The sequence below is a fragment of the Filicampus tigris genome, chromosome 22 (genome assembly GCF_054856515.1).
Source record: "Filicampus tigris isolate MCC_2025a chromosome 22, RoL_Ftig_1.0, whole genome shotgun sequence".
NCBI classification, from domain to species: Eukaryota; Metazoa; Chordata; class Actinopteri; order Syngnathiformes; family Syngnathidae; genus Filicampus; species Filicampus tigris.
In genome coordinates, this window is record NC_141238.1 from 5,251,388 (window position 1) to 5,271,799 (window position 20,412).

Sequence of the window (20,412 nt, forward strand, 5' to 3'; positions counted from 1 at the left end):
ATGCCCTCTTGAAAAGTGGTTTCCAAGCAAGAAGAACATTGTCAGACTTAAAATTGGACCTAATGTGCTAGGCAAACCAAACTGGATGCCCGCAGGTGTTGCTAGTGGCAGGAGGGAAAAGGGAATGGATGATTAATTACACCAAGAAGATAGAAAGTTGGAGCTTATTGATACTTTGGCCCGTCTTTCTACCAGTATTGGTAGTAGCACCAGCACTACGAGAACATCTTCTTGGTTGAAAAAATGAACATGTCCAGTTCTCTGTTCTGGCATCGTCTTTGGAAAGAAAGGTTGACGTTCATAATTGAGTGGTTGGGAATTGGAGTAGGCAGAAGAAGCCGTCAGTTGGTTATGGATTACCCCTTTAGTGGAGCTAGAATTCGATGTGAGTGGGAGAATGACAACCTGAAACTGAAGTGGAGACTACGTGATGTGTGTGTTTGTGGGCTTGAGGTAAGTTCACGGCGGCTAGGGAGTTGCAGCTACTCCCAGGCCAACTGAGAGGAATTGGCAGGCCCTGGCGAGGCGTGCTTGTCAGAAAGCCTGAATAATGCATGGCCTCGGAGCAGTCAGGCTCTCTCATACCACACAACTCCGAGACTCAGATCAATAACACTTAGAAGCTCCTTTATAATGAAGGAGATGCTAAAATTCCATCATGAGGCAATTAGTTGAACTCCTCCGCCTCCCGTTCCTCACCCATCTCCTTCCATTGGCCACCACACGGTAGCGGGCAGATTAGCATCTGAGTGGGATCTGATTTCTTAGAGTTTGGTGAGAAAATGTGTCAAAGCAGCTTTCATGAGAAAGTTGGAGGGATCTCCAGAGGTGGTAGAAGAGAAAGAAAGTAGAGGAGAGAGTGAAAAGGAGTGAGGGCCTCTTTTCTGACATGTTTCTCTCTTCTTTGACATTTGCTTTCCTCTTTTCCCTGCTGCTCTAAAGCCGCGGGCTCTTGTCGTGCCGCTTTCCTGTAAACCTGCTACGCTACAACGTGACACCCGTAGTAATGTCGGTCCTTGAAACTGTACAGAGGCCACTAAGCCCTCTCTGAATGGCCGAGACCGTGGTCCGGCCACATTGACACACTCTAGTTTTCATTAGAGTCACTCCTACCCACTGCAAAACGCATATATAATGACTCCTATCTCTGCGGACCAAAGTGCTCTCGGCTCCTCTCCACTGGGAGGTTAAGGGTGAAGAAGCAATAATGCGGTGTAAATGTGCTTGCTTGGCACTGGGAGTTCATTAGAGGTCCATTATAGTCTTTGAGTGACATCATTCACTGGCGAGTGCATACATGGATTCTCTGCGGTTCCTTCGGCAAGTGGATTCCTGATGGATGGATGGATCTTTGGTGTAGGGTTTGTCATGATGAAAGCATCTCAGCTTTCAAAGCGCTAGGCATGTCCTATTTACAGTTAGATCAAAAGTCCTGACCAATACTTACTCATGCGTAGTACTCTACTCCCATATCCTAAATGAGCCTCTACACCACATGTGTTTTGTGCTTCCTGTAAAACCTCCTTAATGCCGGCTTCATTGATATGCGCAACCGCTATCAGGAAAACCTTCTGTTGTCATCTGCCGGCAGCCAAATTATTTGGGTGAGCGCAAGGAGAGGAGATTACCACCGTGGACGGTGACCTGCGGCCAAAATCTCATTATTCACACTCTTCACTGTTTACTGGCAAGAAGGCAGGTGAGAAGGTCGAGAGGGAGTGATGGGATCCCTTCGCCTCGCTCTCTAGGTCCTGGAGGTCAAGATGATCTTAGGCCCCCTCGGTCAGCCTGGAATTATAGAATAATGGCATAATTAGTTTGCTGGAAGAGTTCTCCCTCTTGGGGTAGGCTCTGCTGCGTCATTAGAAATAGCACAAAGCTTGACTTCGGCTGTAATTAGCTCTCCGTGGGTTGTAATTGTCTCACGTTGAGGACTTTTAATGGCAGTGGTTTGGCCATTGGGACCTTCAATGAGGATGGCAACTAATTGGTAGATCTGTACGTTTTAGCGAAGTTGGCTAATCATATTGTGAATCTATTGTTTGGCATTTATAGTAGATCCCTGTGGATCCCTCGAGAAGCATTCCATGTAATCACGTACAGGACGTTTTGGACCAACTTTCTATCTTGCGTCGAGAGCTCCCTCGTAGCTTATTAACTCTCCATCACCCTCCACTCGCATTGTCACGCTGTTAACACAGCAGAGGACCGTGTGTCTATAATAGACTATCGACTGGTCTATGCTTTAAAGCTACGCCGGCTAGCTTTAGCTGCTCCACCACCCACGCGGCTCTAATTAATCTCCCATTGAAAGGGGACGGCGGAGTATATTGTTTTTGTAACGCGGCCGCCGGTACAGTGCGGACGTGGCGGCAAAAGTGCTCGGCTTGATTTCTGCATGTGATTTATTTGAATTCATCAAACGGATTGATCGAGAGCCTTTACTCGGGGGTCACAGATACATGCTAAATGACTATCGACTGCCAAGTGTTTGACAAATGCATTTGTCAGACCAACCGCTCCATTGATGAGCGGGTGTTAAAAAATATATCTGCAGAATCAATGGAGAGGAAAGAGAGGAACAACAGTGAGTGCGCGCCCGCTCCCTCTTTACCTCGTACTATTCGTTGCCTTTTGTCTCCCAGTGCTAACCACTGCTGGCGCATTGCAGTAAACGAGGGGAGGTAGAGTGGTAGTGTGTGTGTTCCGTGTCTGCGTGTGGCAGCAGAGGCGTCGACAAGCATGCATAGGTTTACTGTCTCCATAAATCCCACCCATAGCGTTGCAGCCGCACACGCAGCCGTCTAGAGCTACTGACCTTTTCTTAGGACTTCTTCTGTTTTATCTCAGCGTGATACGATGGAGATGAATCACAGGGGTGTGTAAATGCCAAATGCCATTGTCATTCCCGCGCTCCTCCGGGTTCTTAATGAAGTTCGGGATACACTGTAGCATAACAAGACTGCTTCTGATTTGATTACACTATTGGCTAGTCAACAAGCAGTGAGATAAAGGATGAAAAGTAAATGGACGTTTCACATCAATCTGTTTTTTTGGTTCAGACGCAATTAATTAGTTCATTAGTTCAACCGTTCTTTAATCTTTAATAGTCGTATGTCATGATTGGAAAAGGCGTCAACCAATCGCAATGCAGCCATTGCCGTGTTCATACGAAGTGTCCGGGAGCTAGTCGTGCATTTGGATGCTTGTATTTGCGGTAGCAGTTTTAACATCCTCATTTCATGACTGGCTGGACTTTATAGAGGAGATGATGGAAGGTGCAACAGTCGCCATCATCTCGTAGATCACGTCCTCTTCACACGCCCTCCCCTGTGTGTCGCTTCGTCTCTATAATCTCCCACAGTAAAGTGGATGTAAAGCTAACTAGCGCTCTGGCGCGATTGTTAGAGAGTTGTCGGCACCGTGTGTGTGTTTGTCTGTTTACAGACTGAAGGCGAGGTCTAACCTTTGACTCCTGAAACCAACGCTGGAATGATGATGGGTTGAGATTAGAGGACATAATTTGTTCGGAATGCGTTCGACTCAGTCCGACACGGGGGAAATATGGAAATGGCGCTGGGAAATGCTGTGTGTTTGTTTTGCTTTGAAGTCAAATTGACAGTGGTGTTTGGGAGTGAGGAATCCCCGTGTGTGTGACGAGGCTATTTTTGATGCTAGAACTGAAGCGAAAAGGCCCATTTGTCTGAAAACAAACGGTAACCATAGCTAATAAATGCAGACAATGTGAGATTATATCCAAAAATGAGCCTCGATAGTGTTGCGTTCTTGGCGGCACTGTACAAAAAAAATGAAGCTAACCCATAAAACATTTGATTATTTCCTGGAAGAGCTAAATTGGACCATATGGGTTTGCTATTTTTATATCGAGCAGGCAGCGCAAGTGTAAAATGTGATTCAAGGGGACTTCTGAGACTTCATTAGGGGACAAATAAAGGACTTGAACTCGAGCCTCACTATCTGGAGGGTTAGGCGCATGACTGCGGGCTCACGGGTCAACACGCATCGCTGACTCTCAAAGGGCACACTTAAAGGAGCGCACGTGCGCGGACGGAGCCTTCGTGCCAGGGTGACATCCAAACTGCAAAACAAAAGGTGTCAAAGTGACGAATGAGCGTTGTAAACAGGGCGCCGGGCCTAAACATCCCTCCCGGAGGCCGTCTGTGTTTGTGTGAGATCAGCAGAAAAAGCCCTTATCTGGCCTATTATGGGCCCGCGCTTCAGCGTGCGGGTATGCTATGTGCTTTGCATCCTAATCTATTCCTCATTAAAGCTTAACACAGCAGTTAACGCGCCCTGTGATAGCATCGCACTGTGCCGAGGCCTGTGTGCAACTGATAACGCCCCCAAACGCTATAGAGATGGCTAGCAAAAACATCACCTTGGGACGTAGGCATTCACCGCACAGTGTCAATAGAAATCCAATCCGAGCGTGAAGTGTTGGATTTTCAAGGGGCGGGTCTCCATACTTCACATGCCTCCATAATTCAAAGAGGATGCTTTGAGGGCCCAGTCACCAGGTGCCATGGGTTGCCATGTGCGGATGAGGCCATCTGGTCCGCTCAGGCCAGAGCGCGGACGCGAGCTGACCACGTTCGATTGGCACTGGAGATGACACACTTTAGCCGGTGTGTGGGCAGGAGCACTCCCACACCTTCAGCATGTTCGCCGGCTCGCAGATGCGGCCCGGCACTCGCCAGCTTTTCCCCCAAAAGTACACAACTTCCGGCGACATGACGCCTGCTGCGAAAAATAAATAAATAGAGCATTTAATTGAAAACGCTCGTCAATCTGTCACCAGCAAAAGCGAGTGCGCAGGAATGAATAATGGATTGCAGGGTGGAAGAAGAAGATAATAGGGGGAAAATGAAGGGAGCGGCGAAACAATGATTGACGCTGACAAGTTAGACATTAGACAAAAAGGGTGATCAACATTCACCGGGCTCTCTTTTGCATTTGCAAAACCAGCCAATTATGCACCAGCCCGCAAACATTGCCTCTGAAGAGTGACAAAGCTTGGGAAGGATTTTAAGTCTTTTACTTAATATACCAGAATTTGTTTGTTTTTTTTTGCCTGAATCGAGGTATAGTTTCACTGTATTTATTCCTATATTTCAAGTAAAGTCAATTTTATTAAAATAGTGCCATTTCACAACAGAAGCTACCTCAAGGCACTAAGAGTTATTGTCCCATGATAATAGCAACAACGGCAATACTGGTCCGCTCACAACACCAATGTCTCCGGCCTCACCTCTACCGATTGTGAAGGCACACCTCCAGAAGTAGAAGTGGAGAGCGAGGAAGACAAAAAGAAATAGGTTAGCACCACACTGCATGGATGGCAGTGAAGTGAGAAGGAATCAAGAGAAGGTAGGAGGAAAGGAAACTCGACCTTATCCGAGTTTAGGTTCCACTGGTAAAGGCAATCTAATTTGGATCTGATCCAGATTAGCAGCAATTTCAAATGAACATCCAATTTGACGTGTTAAGATGCACATATATTTTATACTCTGCTGTGTGTGAAGGCAAAGAAATGTTAGTGTTTCATCTGGTTCGTATCCAGATTGCACATTTGGCAGCAGTTTAATTCAGGGACAGAAAATCCAACTTAGATTACTGTCAAATCTCATCAGATATTCAGATCCTATTTCATTTTGTTCCTCAAGGAAATTCAGGATCACTTTGAAACTTTGCCATCCAGGTCCTAGATTAGTGGCCAATCAACGACTTTTCTTTCCCTCCGTGTGACCAGACTTACTTGGAGCTAACTTCATCAACTGAGGCAGAGAAGCCATCATGGTGTTTTGTTCCCGTTTAGGCTCAGTGTCAGTGATTAATGTAATCAGCGGCGCGGCGTCCCACCTCCAAATGAGTTTGAGATTGACAGTCCGGTTTATTAGACTCTGTGTGGACTGATGGCACGTAATTAAAACTGTCAACACGGTAGCCATCATAACGCAAGAAGAGAAAGTACCCTGTTTTTGTGCTACACGCCGGTTTATGTTTCACTTATGTTCACATAGAACATAGTAAGAAATGCGGTGATTAACAGCTACTGAGAATTCTTCAAGGTTGATGCCAGTATTATGCTTGACAAGTGGCCAGGTCTCCTCTTCGTTTCCTATTCTTCTAAAATCGTGAAGGATTTCACGCCCGTGATCCCAACGTATGAAATCCTGAGATGTCTATTAATGCTAATGTGAGACAGATTCTCGGTAATGCGGTGCGTAGGTGTGAGGCCCGATTGAGGCGGTTTAATAACGGCTCAGGTTGATTTCACAGTGTGTGTCACATCACACTGATCTGAGAACATCTACTGGCGGTGGAGCCAATGCACATATCCGTCTGTGAGAAGCATTTCTGACAAGAGTGAACCTTGTCCCGACAGTATAATATCCTTTAATTAAAGGACAAAATACCTCACCCTTGTGGAAATGGTGCTTTGAAGCCATCAGGTTACTGGCTCCCAGCGGTTTTTCCCTTGCTATCCGTTCGAGATGTGATTTGGACGGCCGTGGTCCAGCTTTGACTGGTAATCTGGTCCAGCCATTAGCGCCTGTTAAGAGGCTCGGTCCCGGTGTCACCTCTGGTCCATCAGTCCCAATTTGGTGCCACACGGGCTTCCCAATTGCAGAGTGCCTCCACTCCCCAATCTAACAAAGCGCCCTTTCTGCCTCGCATCCTCCTTCGGTGCGCGTAAACTGATGGCAGAAGCGCTGACACGCCCGATCGATAACAACTAATGTGGAGTAAATGGATAAACTTACCTGCTGCATAGCCTGTCACCACCTGCCTGTAAAAGGTCCGAGTCATTCGCTTCTTCACTATTATCTGCAATTCCCGCTGAAATGGACTTTTTCAAAGAGAGAGAAATCCTACTAAAGCTATTGTCTGAATGGTTCTTCTTAGTATTGGGAGCTTCATGCGGCGCCCGAGGGCCCATTGACGTGGTTTCCAGTCTAGCGGATCTACCAGCAGAAGCCAACCAATATGTCGTTCCCAGAAAACGCGTCTGTTCTTCGTCCTTCTCCGGTGAATCATAAAAGTTGTGTTACCTTTTATTTGATGATGAAAGGGTGAAGTCAGCCAGAGAGGCGCCAACCACAGCTCCAAAGGGAGAGACACGTCAAACGGTGTGCGAATTCTTTGTTGATGTGGATTAAGAGAGGCGATGGCAATCACACCCTTGACGAAACAATTATCCCTCCGCCCATTCTGCTGCCACACAGAGGCCGAGACTTTTGCCTGGACACTTTCTCTTGTTATCCTGTCCTGGTCTTTCACGCCGGCTTTTTGTTCTCTTTCCCCACCTAGCCATCAGTGTAATTAGAGCCTCCGTCAATTGCACCTTCAGTCCTAAGTCTCCGCCACGGCGAATGGCGCGGCGTAGCAATAGGTTGACTCCCCTGAACGGTCGATTCTCAATCACGAGCGAAGCGTTTTCCTCCTATTTTTTGTTGGGTTTTTTTGACAATTCACCACATGATTAAAAGCTGCGAGGCGATTACCATTCATCTGGAAGCAGACGGAAAGCCCTCATAGAAATGTGAGAATCTTTTATGATCTGTTCTGTGGTATCTTCATCCTTTTCCTTTACATCATCACATGGTTGTGTTATGTTGATCTACCCATACACCCCCCAACCCCCCGCCCTTTCATCACTGTACTCCGCCTTCTATACGGCAGGGTCTGTGGCTGTCAATCCATACACACTATCGTTGCCGCTTTCTGCCCCCGCTGCCATTACACTCAACTCAGTGGGGGCACGTCTTGTTTTCTCCTGTCAGCTTTTTGTTGTCCTCAAAGGAACATTTGATCCTGTAATTTGATCCTGTAAAAATGGGAGCACCTGAAAGCAGAATAGGGTTACAAAGGATGTACAGGGCTTCACTTCAATAATGATGCGCCTAGCTGTATTTCATTTGTTCTGTAAATGTAGATTTTTTGGGGGGCTTGCTGGACATGACATTTTTCTCCGACATTTTTAGATGACTTTATATTGCCCATTGCCCAGTGATTGGCGAGCAACCGATTTAGGGTCTTTCGTTCAAAGCAAACTGAGAAAGGCTGCAGGACAAACCCCCAACCCAAGTGAGGATAACATGTATTGACATTTATGGTGAGAACCCTCTACATAACATAAAATCTCTCTCTTCTTTATACTGTTGAACCAACACATCAAGCCACACCTCTCGTCCATTATCTGACTCTAAGAAGTGGGATTAAATATTGAGATCTAATAGAAAGCCTTGCCTTTGTTTTGAATGACCGGAAAGTGATTAAGATGAATACTTCAGAGTTCTTTCTTCTGACAGTATGCAAAGGATGTTGCCTGCATGCTTTATGAATTATGAAGCTCAAAGTGCGTCTGATGGTGCGCTGTGATATGGTTGCTATGACACCACCACTCCCGCCCATGTAAAGGGCTTATTTCCTTTACAACCTGTCAAAAAAAAAACATCTGTAGTCGATGTTAAATTTCAATTCCATGCTCGCAGGGAGAAAAAAGTGCTGGAAATGAGGATACGCGCATTCTTTTATACCTGCTTTTTGAAGTGCGATTGTCCCAGGTCTGGCTCGTTTATAGATAGAGCCTTGGGGTCTCAGGCCATTAAACCTGGCAAATAACGTGGGTGAATTCATTAAGGAATGATGATTGTTGACAGTGTGTGTGGGTCGAGAATAGGCCCAGATAAGGAAGCGTCTTGGTAATTGTGGTTCCCAGAGCACCGAGGCCGCGCCTTTAGTTGACGGTGATGGACTGAAAAATCTTACACGCTGAAATAAGTGAACGCACCAATGAGAGGCTTTGAGTGGAACTGCTTTGTTAAGGAAAAGCTACAACATGTGGTTGTTTCAAAGATGTGTGCTTTTCTTTGTTTGATGTTTACTTTTACAATAAACCTCAACTGGACTCGACATTAAAAAGCCCGAAGTTACTTCTTCGGAAGGAATGTTCACAGGTGCCTTGTTCACTCAACACAACAAATAAACTTGACCGCGAAAAGAAAACCTCCAGACATGGGGTAACAAAACGTAGACATAGACAAAGCTTATCTTCCGTACACCCACTGCCCTTTCCCCATGCCCCTTAGATATTCATTAAATAAAGTCATTCCGCATTGCATTGCATTATGCCAAGCGGAAATTGTTCCTTTTATCCATCAGGAGAATTGGGAATAAGCACACATCACCATAAAACAGCGCACTGCCTCCGAGCTGCGAAGGCAATGAAAGTGATGGATAATCAGTGAATTGAATCGTAGCAAATATGATCTCTGGACATTAACTCCACTATAGTATGCACACATTTTCTTTTCATTAGACTCCACACTGCTATTTTAATGAATTGCCAAGAGTAATGAGTGCTTTTAGGTGGCAGGCCTTGGCCGGGTGTTAATCATGTAAATGGCACAATACCAATTAAACCTCATAATGCTGGTTGTTACGGCCTTCAACCGGCTCTGGATTAGCCCCACGCCACTCCCCGAGAACCTTTAATTATCATCCCGTCCAGGGAAAAGGCCCCAGTTCATGAATGCATCAATGGGAGGATAGATTCACAGGGCGGACCCCTTTTGTCTGGTTGACTTTCATAGTGGGGACTTTCATAGCGAAGGGTTTTTTTTTGTATTGGTGCGTTTGACGATTTTTACCATTCGATAAGCAGCGCATCAGTGACAGTGGCTTCCGATAAAATTTGAATCTGAGGTACGAAATAACTTCAGATAAAAACGGAGCAGATAAGGTATTGGAATGCTCTCGCTCGCATGTGGGCAAGGAGAGTGAGAGGTGAGAGGGTCTGCTTGCTTCCTGGAAACTTTTATGGAAATCTGCTGCCCCTGTCAAATTTTGGCTGTCAACACAAAGCAAAAAAAAAACATGGACATATGGAAAAAATGTCTTTAATCCGATCAGTTCGGACTAAAATTCTGATCGGATGCACTGTTTTCATGGGCACTAAAAATATTGATCCGATTAGGACTGTGTTCATGACGGTGTTCATGTGTCACACTTGCGATCGGAACAACTTATTTTGACAAGCGCAGATTGAGCAAATATACCGGAAATAGTAGAAAACGATGAGGCCGTCGCGACGACTTCAGTGTCAACAGATCATCCATTTCTACTTTCTACGCCGAGTTAACACTTCCTAATGACCAGTTCAGTCTTGCGCCATTGTCTTTCACTCGCTCTGCTTCTACTAGCTTCCGGGACTAACAGAAACGTGTATAATGACGTCACAGACATGCGCGGTAAAGACAGTTTGTGCCGAAATTTCGGAATAAGTGTATCCATGCGAGCCGATTAGATTATCAATTGACATAAACCACCCCCCTTGTTCGGAATAAAATCTTGATCGGAATGGGCTTCTTGGGGTCAGAATATTCCGAATGGGGTGTGTATATGAAGCATTTTTATTCCGATCAGGCATCTAACTCATTCACTGCCACACATTTTCAGACCCTCTTTTACCCTAACGTTTGACATTTTTAAAGAATATATATAAATAAATCCCCGGGATTGAATGGCTGGACTGTGAAAAGACGAGCAAATTCGTCAATGGCAGTGAATGAGCTAATCCGAATAAATGCGTCCATTTTGTAATTGGAATTACGCTCACACTCATGACATGATTGAACGGCCAGTGCTCTGTAATCACTGACACAATACGTCTGTGGCTCACAGTGTTTCCCCATCCGTCCCTGACGCATCTGACCTACTGCCTTTTCTCTAATGACGACTGAAACGGACCATTCTGTCTCGCCGCCGCCGCCCGGACATTACAGCGCGTCGCTTTAGGGCTTCACAGCGCCCCCCCCCGACACTAATGGCCGCTGTCGCGGATCACAGTCCCGGTTAATGACCTCCGCTCAGGGGGTCAGGAGAGCGTCTTGCCTTGTTGTCCATCCGTCTGTCTGGGACACTCCGGAGGTCACGACTCGTTCCCGGAGAGCCTGCGACAATAACAAGCGAGCGGCGGTTATGAATGCTTGCATTCATGAGGAAATACAGGCAGAGTATTGAGTGACCCTCCTTCACTCGCCCATGCAGCCTCACATATTGAGGGGTTGGACGCTGGCCCCCTGGACTCACCGGGTGACAGATGGAGGGGACACATGGAGATCGGTGGTTCCGCTTCCAATATCCAGACACTCGTGCACATGACGGATTCGGGAATCGGATGTTTTATTAAAAAATTACCTTTGGCTATAAACAGTTGAATCATGTGGAAAAAAAAAAATTAATGTCATAACTGTTGCGCCATCTGGTCAGTTCTCCACTAGTGCCAAAGGCTTTGAAATCATATTTAGCCTCGGGACACTCAAAACAAACTGTAAAGTGCAGCAGCGTGTCCTTGCAAACTCTTTGTTTGGATCTAATTGACTGACACTAGTTTGTCTGGAATTGAGTTATTCTGTGCAAAGTTTTTTTAATTTTTTTTTTTATAAAACTTTCCACTCTTTTGAATGGGAACTGCTGATTGACATACTGGGGGAACCTTAGGTCCGTTTTCTGTACATTGAAACTATCGCTTCGTTGAATTCATTCCAAGTTGGTTACTTATTTGAAAAGGAGGCACAGACTGAGATATGGAAAACGTTTTGTTTACACAAGCCGAAAGATACGAACAACTCAGTCGACTTGTTTGAAGATGAGCAGTTAAGCGCCAGACATACCAACGTCTTGACTCAAGCTAGTGACAGCTCGTATCTTTTGAAAACTAGTAAGGTATGACTCTCCAGTATCGAAATGTGTGCGTGTTGATGATGAATACGAAACACGGTGGCATTTCAGCAGACTTCATTTGGCTGAAGCGAGTCGGCGCCGTGCCCGAGGGCTTAGACGGCGCAATGTCGTCGAGGCCCCGGCGTCAAGGTTAGCACTTAAAGGCAGCATTTGTGAAAATGCATGTTTATGTCCGCCGGGAGCTGAATTCTGATGAGGTTGGAGAAAGTCTAATCTCTCCAATTCCATTGTTTTTTTTTCCAATTTGGACATTATTTTCAAGGAAGCATGTGGAGGCCCTGCTCGGAGATTGAATGCGGCCCAAGTAATTCCGTCTGCTTCCCTCCCGGGCATTGCGCAGGTGCTAGCGACTTTACCCGACTTCAGCCGTCATTCCTTCGGGCTCTGATGCTATCTCCGCCACCCGTGTACCTCCTAATCGCACCTCATAGACACAACCACCTACCTGCTTGGCCACGGGAGAGCTCGTCTCATTGTGTGGATTTTTGCATGTCTGGCTGTCTGCACACTTTTGTGTCGTTCGCTCAGCCTCTCGTCTATCTCGGTGCCTTTGCCCGCTGTCCTCTATTAGACGATTGGATCAGTCAGAGCTTAAATTTCCACTTTATCACTCCGCAGCAAAAGCGGCTTTTTTTGGTATTTTCTCACCCAATTACAGTATCTTCCCTCGGCAGTCATCGTGGACAATGCACTCGCCTGTGTCCATAACCTTCTCATTTTAGATAAACATTTGTTCCTCCATGAGTGTGCGTGCCTGAAGTCCTCATGTTGAGTCACGAGTCATTCGGAGGGATCCGCAGTAGTTTGCCGCGAACATTTTTGTGACAAAGGCCCTACTGCATACTAGAACTTGATTAGAAAGCTATTGACTAGAGCACAGACCTCCACCAAGGCAGAACAAACCAATTTAGCATCCAGAGGTGATTTGCTGATTGGTACTCGAGCGTGGGCCACTCGGTCTGGTGACGACGGCTACCCCGGATCTTCCCCCCCCCCCAACCGATTCGGACTGGTTCAGTTCCCACTTTGACACGATCTGGTCAAGAGCTCAGAGAGAGGGAAGTCTTCCCTTTTGGCTCCCTTTGATCAACCCTGCGACTGATTTGGATCTGTTGCTCAAGACTTGAATAGACGGTGTATGTTAATGACCTTGTGTTTTGATCGAAAGGACGCAATTGCACCCAAGTTCCATGAATGGAGCCAGTACTTAAAAAGAACTCAATGGGCCATCTCTGTTTTATATCTTGAAGGTCTTTCTGTTGCTTTGGTCTGAGAGCAAATCCGTCCGGAATCTTTAAATTGGCGGTCTTATCCCAATTCCCAGTTTTGTGACGTGGATGTAGTACAGTAGTTTTTGCTCCCAACCAAAGAAATACACCAACAAACTGATGAAACTCATTGGTGAAGGTAATAAATCTACAGAACGGCAGTGGACTTAGAGAATAGCTGAGAGGCTCACCAAGCAATTATGACAGGATTAGATTTACGATGTGGTTTTAAGACTACTAAGCAAGGAGAACGTCTGCCTGAGTTTATTTTCTGGGTTTATTTGCATCTCAAAAGCAGCATATATGCACTCATTTTGATCTCGTCTTTAGGGACACACGTAGGACACGTTTCGAGTCACGACGTGACCTTTTCCCTCCTGTCGTCAATTTGTCAACATCCATCACCTATCCGGCTCGTTGCACCGGCAACATTTGCATTGAGAGATGGCTACATTAGCTTTATAGATGCGATGAGTCAATTAAAGGCTTAATGACACGTCGCCGGTGAAGGTCCAGTCAAGTTTGGCGCACTCCGACTCCCAGATGACCAACCTTTATCATCGGTTCCATTTTAAATATGCATGAGCCTTCCCCAGTGGGCCTATAATGGCCCAGAGTTACACACACCCCCACCCCCCACCTCGCCCGTCGAAGCCCCCTGCCTCCATTTGACAAATGGGAAAGTGCGCCTTGAGTTGCCACGACAACACCTTGCCGGCCGCCTCGGTGAAATTTGTGGAGGTTGCCGTCAGCAGCGCGTCCGCGGGAGCCCTCCTGACCTCGTATTCCAAATATAGACGCTCTGGCGACGCCGCTGCTGTTGTTTCGCATTGACAGCCACGTTAACGATGATGGTCCGCAATGCCAGCCATGCCATCGACCGTGTTTGGAATTATTCACTCATTTACAGCTCCCTGATTACTAATTTGGGAATTTTATATACTGGACTGAACAGGGATTCTTGGTGTGACTCAATGTGTAACCTATACCACTAGTGGAATGTGGGCTCCCTCTTGTGGTGCGTGAAAGTATCACTTAATTCAATGTAGAGGCGCAACCATTAATCAATTAATGGACAGCTAATTGATTTTCCGATTAATCATTTTTAATAAAAAAATTCTCCAAATAATCGGAATTTCAGCTTTTTTAACTGGCCGATCTTAGCTGTTAAAATTACCAAATATCTGCCAGGTTTTATTTTGCCGATTGTTTTATTTTATTTTTTTACACATCAACACATTGCTACATATGATAAAGATAATAACATTCAAACATATACCCGCTGAAAAAAAATAGACAAAAGTACTAAAATAGTAAAAGACTAACGTATTGTAAGCATTTTTGCCTGTAATTCATATCATTATTGTTGCAAGTGTTAAGGGACCAGAAAATAATTTTACTCAGATTTTTTTAAATTAATCATTAATGGATTATCTGATTTATTTATTTATTTTTTTATTCTACCAAATATCGAAATCAAAACATCCGTATCGATTGGTCCCTATCCAGTACAGTAAACGTGTTAAGTACAATTCAGTAATATTGAATTGCAATCCATTGGCATGGAATCTTTTAAAACCGTTTGATTTCTAACATGTATTTAGGCACTTTATTTGACTTTTATGCGCAGTACATTTTATTTGAATCAATTGTAGCCCAAAACAAACAGTTCTTGAGATTAAATAACGATGATTTGGACTGATATGTACTACATAACTGTACTTGTTCAGTGATTCTTTAGTGTACCACTAGAGGGTGCACATCTACCACTAGAAAGGGGCTTATAGGGTATATGGAGTACAGCCAACCTCATCCTCGTGTCCTTAACGACCCGGTCGTGAGTAGGGGTGTGGAAAAAAATCGATTTGCCAATATATTCCGATTTTCGGCCGCCAAATATAATATTTTTCTGCTTCTAATATCCATTAGATGGCAGTGTGTAACACTCCATTTTCTTTTTTTTTCCAGAGAAAATGTGCCAAAAAACACAAACAATAAATAGGATGTTTTGAAGCAAACAGTTTTGACTCAATTTGTCCTCTGATCTATATCTTCTGATTAACATATACAGCAACTTCATTTCTCATCTCTACATGTAATTTTGATATTAACTGGGTAGAACATCACAATATCGCGATATCGTGATATCGCAATATCGTGATATCGTATCGTGATAGGTATTGTATTCCAACATTCTTGCCAATACTCACCCCTACCCGTGAGACTATGGTGCTCCAAAGACAGTCTTGATTGTTTCTGAATCAATGCCGAACAGACGGCTACACCGACAATGACAGATGCGCAGCCGCTCAGTTATTGTACACTTGCCAATAGTATCAATGATTGGAGTTTAAGCAGCAGAGGTCATTTAAATCCACTCCAAACATGTCAACGTTTATTTTAGAGAGGGCAAACATAGAGACGTGGATGCAATCAATGCGTCGCAAAAAATTCTAGAAGTCATTTCAGAAGCCTTTTCTGTCTCCAGATGCCAAACAAATACTCAAAAGCTAAGATCGCCACTATCGCTCGCCCCTTGGGAGCGTCAGTTTAATTCCCAGCGGGCACGTAAGGGTATAAACACACACCCCGGCAGGAGACGTCTTTGTTTTGGGCTGCTGTGTCTAATTAGCCAGGTTGCTTACAAAGCAAGATTCATTTATCAAAGGGTACTTGGACAATGACTGGCCGAGGTTGCCTCGGTTAGTCCAATTGCAGAGAAGCTATTGTGAACAGAGAAAGAGGCCGTCATTTTTTATTTTTATTTTTTTCATAGTTTTTCGATTGTATTGTTTCTTCATAATGTTGTGGTGACCCACAAGGGGAGCCATTCACCGGGGACTTAGAAAAGGTCTGTAACATTTTGGACTGGGCTGTGATTGATGTGTTTTTGAAGTGCGCCGGGGGAAAGTGTCAAAGCGCCTTTTGTGGCCACGCGGCCGACGGATCACAGCTGGGATCTGCGATATGATCCAAGCGGCCGTTTCCCTATTTGGAAATAGTGCGGTGATATTGTGTAAATTCTCCACAAGTCAGCCTGTTTTTCTGTTTTGATTTGGGCTAGTCAAATGTCCAACCGACAGCCAGTAGCCAGGTAGCATTAGCATTAGCTTGTGGTTTGATGGCTGTCAAATGTCAAACGGTTCCGTTATCCCCCTTCAAGCATTTTCTATTTCCCGCCATTCATCCTGCCAAGGTGACATTTGAAAAGTGCACTTCCTTCTAAGCTCTGTCAATCCGACCGAACCCCGCCCAACCCCGCCTCCGTCTCCACTCCGCACCTTCTGACTGCTTGCCGAGGGAGCTTTATGTGGCGCTGACCTCTCCGAAAACCAAAATCAGGGTCAAACCAATGTGAAAAAGGACCCTCTTGTTGGATTCGGGCCGACGAAAGAGAACGCATTTCCTCTGACGCGGACAGCAGGTGCGCTCGCCTCCCTGGCGGCAAAGTTTGGCGAAGTTAATTGCTCGTCTCGTTACCATCGGACGCGCGTCTGTTTACGTCTTGTTTATCTTGTTATGCCGCGGCGTTTTGCAAACGGATTGCTGTTCTTCCAAATGTTGGATGGTCGTCGCATAACAAATATTGTTAGTGTGTTTTTTTTTAGACGAGCGCTTGTCTTCATTTTACAGATGGCAGTCAGCCATAATTGTTCCAGTGGGTGGCATGTTTTGTTGCAAAAATAACAATACTTAAATACTCACTTTGGATTGAGGCTGGGCGATATGGCAAAAAATAAATAATAATAATAATAATAATCATAATAATTTACAGCAAGTTTTTAATTTAGATTAGTTTTAATTCTTTTAATGCTTCATCTTAGTTTAGTTGTTATTAGTTTTAGTATTAGTTTATTCATGAGGATAAACTTGTTTGTTAACGTCATTTTTATTAAATGTTTTAGGGGCATTAATGTTATCTTTGTTTTATGTTCTAATGTGCAAAAAAAAAAATTAAGATCAGCTAATTTTTTGGCCGATTTTAAGAGCTAATATCGTCAGATTAAAGTACGATATATTTTTTTCACATCAACCGATCGCTGTTATCAACATTTTTTTCCTGTTTTTAAACTGCCAGTTTTGAGGTAACTGTATTAAAAAGTCAAGAAACAAGAAAGGACTTCAACATTTTATTAACATAAATGACTGTAAATTTAAAAAAAACACATGAAAAAGGTGAACATCGAAAATATTTGAACAGTTTCTACTCCATCATGCATAATAAATAATACGGTGCAATGTCTAACGCCGACCAACAGAGGGCAACATTGGCTGCCTTACTCGAGGCTCACGTTAGAAACCAGCGTTATATTTTTGCGTTTTACAAATAAAATAAAGCCGAAAAAAGTTGACTGATTGGTTGTTGAAAGTGAAGATTCTAATATATGTCATTGAATGACAGACACATAGAATTGAAGGGATTTTATCTGCTTTGTTGTTGCTTTTTGAGTCAGGTCTTTATTTAAAGTATAGCGTTGGCCACCTCTTTAAATCCAGAAGCTATTCAATTGGCACAATTCCGACTGATTGGCCTGGCATAATGTAGCCTTTTATCATCTTGTCTGTCAACAAGTGGAACAATCAGCACTTGAGCGACGCCCCTTGTTAGCAGCCAATTCATGAATCAGCGTTTGATGATCACCGGCAAGAATTGCGCTCTCCGTTTTGAAGGCCGCCGATTCCTCGACGGCCGGGGAAATCGACGATGGTGGCAGCTCCCTTGGTTTCTTTTTCCTCCCGCAGGATTCTGCCAGGGAGCCAGTCTGCTCAACGAGCGTATTGGATGTTTAACTTTACATCCATCAAGGGCACGCTGACAAACGCACCATAAACTCCGTTGTCAGGTGCCGGCTGGCACACATCATCTTCTGTTACAAGATAGATGTGCACTTGGAGTCGTTGTAAAAGTCTGCCTTTGACGCACGAAAGCTCAGTTTTGATAGACATTGATACTATATCAGGCCTTTTTCTACTTTTTGGGCCCAGACGGAAAAAATGAAACACCAATTAAACTTTTTTTTTTTCGTTTTCTGAAGATATTCGTTTATGACTTTTGTGGTTATTATGACGATGTTTGTCCCTAAATGCCATATCGTTAGCCGAGTAAGTGTTTAAGTAAATAAATACATACATGCATAAAAAAAAAAATAGAAAAATAGCGCTAGCCTAGTCGTCATATTTGAACATTTTTGGTCAACAAGAAATAACTTACTTTTTAGCAATGGAATTGGTATTTTTTTAATTGATATTATCAAACGAAAATTACACATTTTCTGGCATAAAATGGTTTTAATGTTGTACTTGGGCAGTGATTCACATATGTACCACTAGAGGGAGTCCATGTACCGATATTGGTACTCGTACGATCTGCTTAGTCATATATGAACAATTTCAGAAATATATATATATATATATATATATATATATATATATATATATATATATATCTTGATGGAAAAAAACTCATGTCCTCTTTTACCCCCAACAGGGCCACACGGCATCCAAAGGGGGTCATTGGGTGTCAAAGGTCTGCGGTGATCACAGGAATGTGAAGGAACACCCCCCTTATTGTCGTGCCACGCTCTGTCCCGTGAAGCAATCACAGCTGCCTCTCTATCATCCTCCGCCCGTGGGTGCCTCCGTCTCCACTCGTCCATTATCCCCGGCTCACTAGTCCGAAAATGAGGGGGACACTTGGCGCACCCCCACCCCCAACCTCCTTCCATTCCTCCCAGTTGACTGGCTGCTATATGGAGGGTGACACTGGGCCAATTCAATCTGGTGCCCCCCCACAGCGAGCCCTTCCCTGCTGCACTTCTGATGACATCAAAAAATGTCACGTTTGTTTTTTTTTCCAGCGGGTTGCAATAAAAGCTGCTGCGATGTATTTGATCATCTACGAAAACACAGACTTTTACTGAAGTTACTGATTCATTTACAGTAGTTGTGTCTGTATGATAGCATTATACTGCCCCCCATTGGCTAAGTCACACACACCAGGAGCTACAATTAAGTATGATGCACAATCTGTTCAATTCTTCGCATTCCATTTGCTGACTATATGTTTGTATACAGTACAAAGTAGTGTTTCAAATGTTGTGAGACTCTTTCCAAGTGTTTTGGCATCATAGTTTGCTGTATATTTATGGTTTAAATGATTAATAAAGACAATAATGATCACTTTTATGGGCGCATCAATTATTCTCATTTTTTTTCTATTCACGTTTGGGCTCGGTTTAGATTATGTACTATACTAAAGCAGAATGGTTGTTAAGGGCCTACAATGGTTCGCCAAGAATGTTAAAAATGTTTTTTTTTTCCTAAGTTGTAGATGTCCATCCATGTAAATGCTTCTTTATACTCCCGGGCGACATCCGCGAGCACGTCACTGCGGCGGTGCTGCGCGTAGTTTGACTTTATACTCGCGGGCAAATGGCTTGCAGTTTCACTCCAAGCCAGAGGGCGTCGCTACAGCTGATACTGAGGAGGAAACCGCAGGGCGCGATTTCCTCTGCCTTTTTTTGGCTAATTCCGGTCGGCGATTTACTGCCGAGCAACGATGAAAAAGAGAGCGACAACAATGGATATCGTGCCTGCTACAACAAAGGGAGCTAGATGACTAAACGATGCATTTGATTGTTTTGCGAAAACGATCAGAAAGGTTGCAAATTGTTTTTTTTTGTGCGTGTGTCGGCTTCTTTATACAACACAATACAATTTTATTTATACAGCATATTTCACAACAGCTACAGCTGTTGCAAAGCACTTTACATACAACAACAAAATAGCCATTATGCTTCGCAGCAGCAACAATCTTCGTGGTGGATCCGGTCCTCCGTGGCAACAAATAAATTGCCGAGCCGGAGATAACTGTACGTCATCGCAACATGTGACATAACGGACCAATCACGAGAGAGAATGCGCGTGGCGTCAAGTCTAGTACAACAGTTTATTGCTGAAAGTGTATTGAAAAAAAAAAAAGCACAGACTGATCAGAAGTTATTTTTTAATCTATTATCTTGGTCACAGAATGAATTAAACTTGAAGTCACGATACTACTGGATATCATCAAATTCCCCAAGATGCCTTCATGAGGCGCGAGTATTCAAGCACTTTTCATCTTGAACTTCCTTCTGTGAAATGTCCTTGTCATCTTGTGTTTCTCCAAATAAAGCTGAGATAACCAACTACACTCCTTGCATGTTCTTTATGTTCGAATGAGTCCCAAAAATAAACCCAGTAGTGTGCTTGGGCAAATAAAGGCATGATAACAGTTTAGAGGAAAAGGAAAAGCACCAGATGTGATACACTACTGCCCTCCTGTGGATGACTGGAGTAACCGCACCCAAGGGTAGGCGATAGCATTGATTACAGA

General features: G+C 44.2%; 1 long non-coding RNA gene across 1 annotated transcript in view; it reads left to right on the forward strand.

Moving 5' to 3' along the window:
* LOC147126617 (uncharacterized) overlaps positions 1-19,203 on the forward strand; it is a 35,657-nt gene extending 16,454 nt beyond the window's left edge. Inside the window, exon 3 of the long non-coding RNA XR_015084792.1 lies at positions 18,526-19,203. This is a non-coding gene — a long non-coding RNA (uncharacterized LOC147126617). The remainder of the gene's footprint in view (positions 1-18,525) is intronic.
* Positions 19,204-20,412: the final 1,209 nt, after the last annotated feature.